The sequence below is a fragment of the Vombatus ursinus genome, unplaced genomic scaffold (assembly GCF_900497805.2).
Source record: "Vombatus ursinus unplaced genomic scaffold, bare-nosed wombat genome assembly UNPS02014781.1, whole genome shotgun sequence".
Taxonomy (NCBI): Eukaryota; Metazoa; Chordata; class Mammalia; order Diprotodontia; family Vombatidae; genus Vombatus; species Vombatus ursinus.
The window spans coordinates 31,854,295-31,864,237 of NW_020954559.1; positions in this window are offsets into that span (position 1 = coordinate 31,854,295).

Genomic DNA, 9,943 nt, shown 5'->3' on the forward strand with positions numbered 1-9,943 from the left:
AACTCATAATCTCTAAGATATTCTAAGATAGCTAACACTTATACAGCGCTTACTCTATGTCAGTCACCATACTAAGTGCTTTACAATTATTATCTCATTTGAGCCTCCCAACATCGCTATTGCTATTATTATCCTCATTTTACATATGAGGAAACAGAAACAAAAAAAGGGGTTAAGTTACTCACCCAAAGTCATATAGCTTGTAAGTGTCTGAGACTGGATTTGAACTCAGGTCTTCCTGACTCTAGGCCTGATGCTCTCCCTAATTTATCACTTTGCTGCTGCCAAAAAAATACTTGAAACAAAAAACTTTCAAAATATGGAGTCCTAGCTAGGTGGTTTAGCCCTTGAGTAAACAAGACTGATCTTTCTAAATTCAAATCTGGTCTCAGACATTTACTAAGTGTGTGACTCTGGGCAAGTCACTTGACCCTGTTTGCCTCAGTTTCCTCATCCATGAAATGAGGTAGAGAAGGAAGTGGCAAACCACTCTGGTATTTTTGCCAAGAAAACCCCAAGTAGGGTCCTGAAGAGTCGGACATTACTGAAAAATGACTCAACAACAACAACAAACACGATCAGGTCATGTGGGAACAGCATGAGATGTATATCATCTTTATTGCTGTGTCTATAACTGGAGTTGTGCAATGGATGCTTTGAGTCACTCTAAAGGGCATGAATTTACATGTTAATACTGTTATCCAACTCCAAAAAGCAATTATTTTATTCAGTTGTAAAATAATATATAAAACAAACTCTAAAGGTGTATCAACAGGATAATGATTTGTTCCCTGGCTGTTCTTATAGAACCTCTTTCCAAAAGATGAGAAGAGTAGGAAGATGATGGGGATAACGCTGATAACCTACTATTTTGCTAATTTGGTGTGGTGGCATTGATGATGATGATGATGCTGATGATGATGATGGTGATCTCAAAAAGATTTGAAGACTAAGATCATACTAATGATAATATGTCATCATACTAGATGCTCACAATCCCCAAGCTGAATGAAATGGAAACCTTTGAAAATAGGGACCAAGCAGCAGCGAGGTGGCACAGTGGATAGAGCTCTGGCCTTGGAGTCAGGAAGATCTGAGTTCAAATCCAGCCTCAGACACATAACACTAGCTGTGTGACCCTGGGCAAGTCACTTAACCACATTACATAACAAAAACCAAAAAAAAAAAAAAGAAAATAGGGACCAAGCCAAAGAAAGTGAAAACATGTGGCAACACAATAAGGTACATCAATCATCTTGTTGATACTCACCTCAAACCTGTGAGATGGATTGTGAAAGTATCATTATGAGGAAACTAGAGATCAGAGATGGTGAATGACATGCCCAAGATCATATTGTTAGTGAGGGAAAGACTCAGAAGTTGAACCCTGGTCTTCTGACATGTTTGTCTAATTTCCTTTTGACTATAGTGCACTGTTTCTAGTTAAAAATAAACAAAAAACAACCACATGATAATGGTGAAGGGTGTGGTTCTCTGGTATAGAATACACTACAGGCATCTCGCAGAAAATAACAACAATCCATTAATCTTAGTATCTTAGTACCTTGAGTATCTTAGAGAAATCCTAATAAAAGTTTCACACTCCATTTTGCTGCTATTTACTTTCCTCATTTTTTAAACCTTTGCCACATTTTAAGAGATTTATTTTTAACTTGTGGGCTTTTTTTTTTTTACAATCAAATTGAAATGTGGCTGTGACAACCAAATTAATGAATGTAGCCCAAAGCTGAAGTGTTGAGGCAATGTTATGTCACACAAATGAGTAGAAGAGTTACTATAGAGAAGGCTGAACTCCAATCATTTTAAGATTCTTCCTTAAATCAAGACAAGCACTGTCCTTCTGGAATTTTCACCTATTCAAGTAGTTCTATTCTCTAGACCAGCACAGAGTAAGCTAAATGCTTCTAAATGGCATTTTGACATATTTGAATGCCACCCCCATCCTATTCTACCCAAAGTTGAACATGCTTTGCCTAAATGATCTCTGAGATCCTTTTCAGCTCTAAAAATTGGAATGAGTCTATAGGGTTTTTCAACTGATCTTCATGTAGCAGGGGAGAGACTGGAACAATTCATATAAAGCTGGGCATCGATTGTTGTCCATATCTATGACACATGCTATCTGGGCCCTTGCTGAGAGACTTGAGTTTCACTTTGATAAGACGAAGGAGCATCTTCATTAGTTGTCCCCATGCCTGGGGCTTATGTCAAACATAATTTGTTTTGTGTCCGAAAGCATCATGGAGGACAGACTTTCATAGAAGAACTAAACTTCTACCTCCATTTCTACCCCTTGATACAGTAAGGAGGTTGTAAGAAGAGCAGTTTAAAAAAAAAAAAAGAACAAAATAACTAATCTCTTTTTTGAATGGGGGCATGTAGGTGGTTAAGTGGATAGAGTTCAGGGCCTTTATTCAGGATGACTCCTCTTTCTGGGTGCAAATTTGACCTCAGATACTTACTAGCTGTGTGATACTGGGCACGTCACCTAATCTGATTTGTTTCCTCATCTGAAACATGATCTGGAGAAGAAAATGGCAAATCACTCCAGCATCTTTGTCAATAAAACTCCAAATGAGGTCATAAAAACTTGGACATGACAGAAAAATGACTGAACAACAATTCTTTCAAATGCATAGCTTGAAACTCTGCTGACTCTCATTTGAACTTCCACCAAAGGGGGAAATTCTTTTACTTTCTCACAATTAAGAAGGGTTTCTCTTAATACTCCCATTCCAGGGAAAAATAACATACCACAGCTTGAGCACATGGCAGCAAGAACATGTGCTTGCCCAAATGAGCCTATGTATTTTCTTTTACCTATTTATTTATTGCTTGAGACCATGTCTATAACCAACAGTCAGAAATCCCAAGAAATGGACATTTCCAGCCTTGGAAGCTTGAAGTTAAGAATTTCTGGGTTCCTAAATCAGTGCCAGATGTCTGGCAGGAGGTGTTTCCTATAATTATACAACTTTTTTGAGTAGAAGAAGACCACTGAGAGGATCATCTTAAATGTTCAAAGAACCACACCCAGCTGAACAGTAGATCTGGACCTTATGAGTTGCTGGAACAGTGTAGAGCTAAGATGAAAATCAAATGTCTATTTAACAGTATTACAAAGTTGTCTTTACCTCCTGTGCGAGTGTAATATATGTGATGGGTTCTTTCATGCTTTAAGTATCTAATAATGTACACTTATGAAGCTTTTGTATTTTAAACATTTTTTTGTGGTAGAGCTAAAAATATCTCTCCTACACAATTGACATTATTTTATATATTGATTACCTTTTTTATATATTGATTACCTTTTCAAGAAGGGATCCTGTAACCCGCTTTTGGGGAAGACCTTAGACAAGAGCCCTATCTAAGGTTTGCTTTAGAAATTTAACTTTGTGTTCTATTCTGGGGTGGGGGTATCACAAGCTAGAGAGTAGAAAGAGTCGTCTCTTTGGAGGTCATGCAACATCCATGATAAATCTGGACTCTATGTACTTCCAGAACTAGCACCTCTTAGGAGAACTTCCTCCAGAATTCCATAACTCCCACCAGCTTTGGGTGACACATATAACATGGTTTCAAGTTACCTCACCATCCTCTAGCTGATCCCTTTTATAATAAGGTGTCCTTGTGTAGTCTGCCTATCCACCTGGTGTGGAGTAAAATGGAACAATTTCTGCCCTTAATCATAATGCTGTCCTTCAATTGAGATTGTATTAGATCCAAAAATGATTATGATGTAAAGATAAAATGCATTAATAAAATATAATTACATTTTTAAAAAAAGTTTGCTTTAGATTTTCTGGAAGACATATCAACCTGATGACTCACAGTAAGCCTCTCAACAACTAACATCTTTAAGTCTTTATATTTTTAAAAAATTTGCTAATGAATTTTATCCTATCTTACTTCATTTTTCAGTGACACATTTTGTTTTGACACAGTCACTTTGCCCAAAATAAGTGTCCCCATCATACCTCATCCATCACTCCTTCCCCCAAAAAAGTTAAGCAAAAGGGCAAATAGGGTGATTGTTACTGATAGTACACATCTCTCTCCAGTTTTATAATTAAACAATTATTAAATTAAAAAACGTGATTTTGAAACTTCATTATCCACTTTATTTGTTTTCAGTTTTGTTGCTTACTGGTATTGTTGGCATTTATATTGTTGTAGTTTTTGTGTATATTTGTCCTCTTGGTTTTGCTTCCTTCATTCTACAATGGTCCCATGTGTCTCTAAATCCTTCATCTTTGTCATTTTTTTTAACCTAACCTGTCATTTCACTGGCAGAAGGAGCTCCAGATGAGGAATTCCTTTTACAAATAAACATTATCATCTTTCTGCAATATACAGTCTTAGAGAGGAAGAAAGAAACTTGGATTCTAAACCCATGTCAGATATCACATAGCTTCAAGACAATGGGCAAATTACCTCTGAGAACTACAGTTTCCCCATATGTAAAATGGAGATTAAAAATCAAAATACTACCTAAATCAGAATTGTTGTGAAGAAAACACTTTCCAAATCCAAGAGTGCCATACACAATAGGATATTTTGGTCACAATAAGTACCTGTGTGACAAAACTCTTGATTTACTGCCTCAATGTATATGTGTACTACCCCTCTCTGATGCATGCCCAGATTCAGGATCCCCAAGAATCTATGTGAGTTGGTACTAGACAGAACAAATTGTGAAGGATCAAAAGGTCTGCTTCTCTATTGACTATTCCTCATTACATTTGGAAAAAAGACTATCATGATAATAATGAAGACTCAGTGCCCAATATTTATTGCAAATGATGAAGAGATAGAGACATTTTACTAAGAAACTGGTAAGACCCTCCAAATGAAATCTACATATGAAGAAGTTTCCTGATCAGGAATTTAATACATCAATAAAATCTTAAGTCTGGTAAAAAAAATCACAATTCTTGGTGGAATCACGGAAAAGTTAGCAACAGATTAGGATGATGAAAATATATTTCAAAATATGGGTTGAGAATAGGAATGAAAAAAGTCCAAATTTTGTAGACTACAAAGAAGCATCATGCCTAGGCATTATGAATACTTTCTTTGAGAAAAGAGTAGGTAGGTTATGCATGTGGTAAGCAATGAATAGTGTTACAGAAATGAAACTGTTTATATTTTTAAAATTTAAATCCTTCTTGATAACTACTGTTTTTAAATTACTTTTATTTCCCAATGGAAGCTTATATTTTAAGACATGAAGTGACATTACTGATTTAAAAGTCATTTCAGGGTCAGCTGTCTGTGTATACAGTCGGGAAAAGAAGTTGTTAGATAAAATCAGTACAAAATTTCGAACAATTAAAATTTTAAAATATGTGCAATTAAATAAGTTCAACTATACCTACTTGAAGAAATTATTCACAATGAAATATTGGTTATGCTGGGGATAAAATCAGGGATATCAATTATAATAATTTCGTGTTGAAATTCAATCAATCTACATAACACCAAGAAGAAAACTAAAACAAACAAACAAACAAAAAACTCTAAATATTCTCAGTCAGGAAATAATTGAATTACTTGACAAATGGAGAGCCAAGGCCAACACTAGTTTAGAGTATAAATTAATTTCAAAAATCTTTGTGGACAAGGATGCTAGAATATTATGAGTAGTATTATCTCATAAAACAGAATAAAATGATCATAAAGGAAAGTAAGTTGAGAGACCCAACTAAGCAAAGTCTTCTTGGAGGCTTTAAAGAATGAAGCTAGAAAAAGGAAAGCAAACAAAAGAGAAAAGATCTGCAAAGGTTGTTATAATACCTATTTCACCATCAAGGAAAATGAATTTGAATTCTTTACATTACTATCCCAGATAGAGGAGACAGATTTGGCACTAAAGAGAATAAAGATAGGAAAAACACAGCAGGATTAGATCAAGTGTCCATACAGGAGATGCATGCCAGAAGTGACACAATTGAGAAGACATTAAAGTATCCATTTTCAAAATATTTGAAGGAAAAGATCTTAAAGGAAGAATGAAAATGAACCAAGAGAATATCAGCAAATGTTGGCCTATATGTTTCCTTTTTTCTTTCTTTCTTTTTCTTTCTGTCTATCTTTTTTATTATATCATTCTATGATCAGTGGTAACACTACTCCAAGAAATTCTAATTCCTGCTTACCTTTTTTTTCCCCTGTATGAAAACTTCTGTTTCCTTTGCTATATCTTTTTCTAAGTGTCCCTCAAGGTTCTGTCCTTCACCCTCTTCTCTTCTTCCTCTATATTATATCTCTTGGTCATCTCATCAGCTTCCATGGGTTCAATCACCATCTCTGTGAAGATGATTCTCATTCATCTCTAACCTTTCCCTTGAACTCCAGTCTCACATTACTAACTGCCTACTGGACACATAAAATTGGAGGTCTAGTAAACTTCTTAAACTCAACATGTTCAAAATTGAGCACATTATCTTTCTCCCCAAACTCTCTCCTTTTTCAAACTCTCCTATTTCTCTCATGGGTAGCACAATCTTCCCAGGCATATAAGCTTACAACTTTGATCTCATCCTTGACTCTTCACCTGTAATCACCCCACATATCTAAATATGCTGCCAATTTTTGTTGTTTCTACCTTCACATCACCTATCCTCTATGTTCCTTTCTTTCCACGTGCATGGCCACCATCCTGATCACACTTAGACTACTGCAATGGTCCTTCTGGTGAGTCTCCCTGCATCATCTCTCACCAGTCCAGTCCACCTCCACTCAGCCACCATACTGATCTAAAGGACAGATCTTTATGTCCATCCCCCACTCAGTAAACTCCAGTGACTCCTATTACCTCTAGGATCAAATATAAAATTCTCTGTTTGGCTTTTTAAGCCCTTCACATCCTGACCCCTTCCTACCTTTCAGTAGCCTGAGATTTGCCGTTGGAGATGTGAGCCCAACTGGCCCTTTGGAATTCTCAGGCATTGCTGTGGGTCTCTGACCATTTGCCTCTCCAGCTGCTCGGTTCATGTTTCTGACAACAGCTGCAGCTGATAGTGATGGTGAGCCAGCTGGACAATCCAAACCTGAAGATTTCTGCCTATGCCATACGATATATGAATTCTCTCTGGGGGGTTATATTCAGTAGTCCTAACCAGGTCCTGCTTTTTGGCCCTTGTACTCAAGAATGGTTTTAAATAAAATTATGAAATATGCAAATATGGATTGATTCACTTATTTATCTTTCTTTTTGTGTTCCTTTTCCTCCTAGTGCCTCACTGGTACACAGGTTGCCAAAACCCTCATGCTCTTCCCAAACAGCCCTAACTAAAACCTGCTCTCAGATAGTTAGTTGTCCATAGGCTAAAAGAGCAAACAGCTACAGCATGATAATTGGGGTAAGAAAGCATGCATTGGCCACACACACACACACACACACACACACACACACACACACACACACACAAATATGCACATGCATATGTATAATGCTTTTTATACCAGGAATTTTCCAGTACCCTTCCCCTTGACATACACATTGAATCCTCTTTTGTAACACAAAAAAGCAGGTTAAGCAAAACATGTTGACAAATTAAACACATCTGACAGTACATAAAGCATCACTCAAAGGTCCCCGATTTCTTCACAAAAAGAAGGGAAATGGAGGTCCATAGGACCTAGATTGAAAGTGTCATAAAAAGAAGTAGAGAGGATATTTTGTTGTTGTTCAGTTGTTTTCAGTCTTGTCTGACTTTTCATGACCCTGTTACTCCATGACTGGAGCAGTTTGCCATTTCATTCTCTAGCTCATTTTACAAATGAGAAAACTGAGGCACACAGGATTAAGTGACTTGTCCAGGGTCGCACAACTATTTGGTATCTGAGGCTGGATTTCAAGTTAGAAAGAGGAGTCTTCCTGACACTAGGTCTGGCACTCTCTCCACTGTGCCATCTAGCTGTCTAGAGAGGATGGAACTTAAAATGTCAGCCTGGGAAGAAAATTTTCCCCTAGGCATCTTTGTATTCTGAATATCATTCAGAGAGCAAGAGTTTGCTATCTACAGGGTAGCTTTGTGTTCCACTCTTTTCAGAAGGAAAAAGAGCTCTACCCAGGGCCCCAACTAGGCTGTTGATCTTAAAGTTTATAGGGGCAGAGGTTGGAGTGGAGAGGCCTTTCTCACTCTTCCTTCAATCCTATCATTTAGATAGCTAGGTGGAAAGTGAGTATAAGGCTATAGAAATTTGTAAGTTTTAGCACTCTTGTAACTCTAATCTTCTCACACTGCTGTCCTGTACTAGCCTTAACTTAAATGTAAACATTCCAAGTGTTCTGGTATATTCCATAGGTTTTGATTGGAATGACCTGAGGGGTAAGAGATCTCTATTTTTTTTTCCCTTACCCACCATTCCTTCCTCATGGAACGTGGTCTAGCACTATCAAGTGAAATAAGTCAATCCTCCATTACAGGGTCCTCCATGATTGACAGTGCATTATCATCATCTCTATAATTTTTAAAGTCTAGGCAATCAACAAAACCACAAATAAAGCCCTGAGTTGCAGCCATTTGCCTTCAACTGAAACATTGAAAAATCAATGATTGGCCTGAGCAGGTACTAACTGGCTCCAATATGCCCCTGAATGGAGGTAGGAATAAAAATGTTATGACTTGGCAGTGCATATGAACTCGGAGTCAGAAGACCCAGGTTTGTTTCCTGCCATCAAAGCTTACTAGCTCTGTGGGACCTAGAGCAAATCTCTTAAGTTGTCTCATTTGCAGAATGAAGTTAATAAGGTGTATAGTGTGTATCTTACAGGGTAGCTATAATGAACATGCTTTATATCTTTAAAGTACTATAGAAATATAAGCTATTATTATTGACTAAAATGACTTCCTCCCACCCCCAATACACACTTAATTTAGTGACCTATTTAGTCCAGATTCTTAGTGGGGTTTGTCAAATTTGGTGGAGAAATGATGAAAGAGTTAATCTTCTACATTACAGTTCTGTTTCTGAGTGACCGCAGGGCTTGTGATACCTTTTAACTTCTGAACATCTCCTTTTCTTTCCTTTGAGATGGTGACAAAACACTGTCTTGAATGGAAGACCTGTAAATTTCATTGAGATTCTTGGAGGAGAGGTACCATTCAAGCTTAAAGTATCATTGTTATCATATTTATTGTTCCCTAAACCAAACCTGGCTTAATCCATTTTAAAGAATACACACATATCACACTTGTCTTTTTATTTCTAATTAGCTTTGGAGTTTTATAATGAAATGGCCTAGTTTAATAAGTTCTAAGTCTTAGATGCAGCCTCATCGGATTTCTTTGACCTTTTGTTTAAACTGGACCAGCTATGCATCACTAGACAAGGCCTAGTCATTTTTATTTTAAATCATATTGATACATTGTAGAGCTATTACCATTTTAATGAGCATGCTGGAAAGGAGTTTCTATCTTTCTAGAATTTCAAATACTCTGACTTCTTAAAGCAAGTAACTCACTACATGAAAAAAAAATCAAAGTCTGTGCTGGATTTTACTCTTTCAATACCCATCTATATTTTAGAGTTATGTACATATATATATGTAGATATATGTATATATTGTAAATCTTCCAAGCCCATAGGCAATAGAATCATCTTCCATATTATAGATGGCAACAGAGGCATGTGTGGGCTAACCTCCAAATCATTGCTATTTGGTTTTGGAATGTGTTTGGTCATTCCATTTAATTATGTCCACAGCCAGCATTTTGCGATTCAGAAATGAAATAATGAAGATCAAAAGAATTTATTCATTCATTCCACAAGCATTTATTAAGCACCTACTCTGTGCCAAGTATTGTAGGTACAAAGATAAAAATGAAGTAGTTCTTGCCTTCCAGGGAGTTACATGCTATCAAGGGACACACACACACACACACACACACACACACACACACACACACACACA